This window comes from Meles meles, chromosome 1 (genome assembly GCF_922984935.1).
Source record: "Meles meles chromosome 1, mMelMel3.1 paternal haplotype, whole genome shotgun sequence".
In the NCBI taxonomy this organism is placed as follows: Eukaryota; Metazoa; Chordata; class Mammalia; order Carnivora; family Mustelidae; genus Meles; species Meles meles.
Genome location: NC_060066.1, coordinates 123,870,677 through 123,871,947, shown reverse-complemented (window position 1 = coordinate 123,871,947; position 1,271 = coordinate 123,870,677). Strand labels below are relative to the sequence as shown.

General features: G+C 40.6%; 1 non-coding gene across 1 annotated transcript; it reads right to left on the bottom strand.

Moving 5' to 3' along the window:
• Positions 1–505: 505 nt before the first annotated feature.
• LOC123927860 lies at positions 506–639 on the bottom strand. Its single transcript, XR_006815557.1, has one exon. It is a non-coding gene; the product is annotated as a U4 spliceosomal RNA (small nuclear RNA).
• Positions 640–1,271: the final 632 nt, after the last annotated feature.

The window sequence follows — 1,271 nt, the reverse complement described above, 5'->3', positions numbered from 1 at the left end:
TAGTATTTTACAGACGTGAGTGTGTATTTGTTAACTGTGTGTAAAATGTTGTCTTTTGGCATCTGTTTTAGCAAATAAGTTTCTCTCCACTCACTAGGGAGGTTTTGTGCCCTCTCCCCTCCTAATTTTAAGATGAAATGCTTCTGTCTTACAGTCTTTAAATCAAACTCAGTTACCCCTCTCACCCTGGGAAACTAGTAGGAGAACAGCCCCACACCCCACTCTGATTCCGTCTCCAACTCTGTGCTGTGCAGGATCAACTGTTTGCCCTCAGGAATCACAGGTTTCAATAGCCAAAGGGAAGGTAAGACCTAAATAAAATATTTAGAATTTGTAACAAGCAACATGGATAATGTCCCTGTCAAAGGAATGACATTTGTACTTTGGCAAGGTATATACATATTAAAAAATTGGAATGAATTAGAGAAATTTTACAACCCTACAATTGATACATTCAGAAACAACAAATCTCAGAAAGGAAAAAAAAAATTAAAAGTAGCACTTACACTTCACTGAGCACAAAACTTACACTGGGAAAGCCACCAGCCTGGGGTGACTTCAAGAGTATAAGTTTTCAATTAGCAATAATGTTGCCTCGGATAAACCTCATTGGCTATGATACTGCCACTGCGCAAAGCTTCAAGAGTGTAAGTATGTGAAAAAATAACACTTGAGTGCAAATATCTTAGGAAGAAGTAAAAGTGTGATTTAAATGCCCAGATTGGGGTGCCTGGGATGCTCAGTCAGTTAAGCATCTGACTCTTGATTTCAGCTCAGGTCATGATCTGGGGGTCGTGAGATGGAGTCCCTCACTACCCCCCATCCCCAGCTCTGTGCTCACTAGGGAGTCTGCTTGAGATTCTTTCCCCCCTCTGCCCCTTCCCATCTAAAATAAATAAAAAAATATTTTAAAAAACTGCATACTCAGATCCAATACATATAACATTATGCGTGAAACCTTGTTTGGATAGTGGCGTCCAAAGAAGGCCTGGGTTGAGAGAAAGAATGCACAGACACCAAGAAATGAAGATATCAACAGCAGAAAGAGGACCTGAAATTAAGGAAGTCTCCCTTCAGCACCCTCCCAGATTTTGTCTATGAAGAGAATTAAACATGATGCTTCTCAGGGTCTTCAGGATATGAGTTATAGAAGACAGTGCATTCCCTCCAAAGAGGTGGTTCACCTCACCTCTCTCTAGGCAGCAGAACAAAAGCGCTTGTTTGCATCCATCTCTATGACATAGTTTTTAACCAAAACTTAGAGGAGTTCT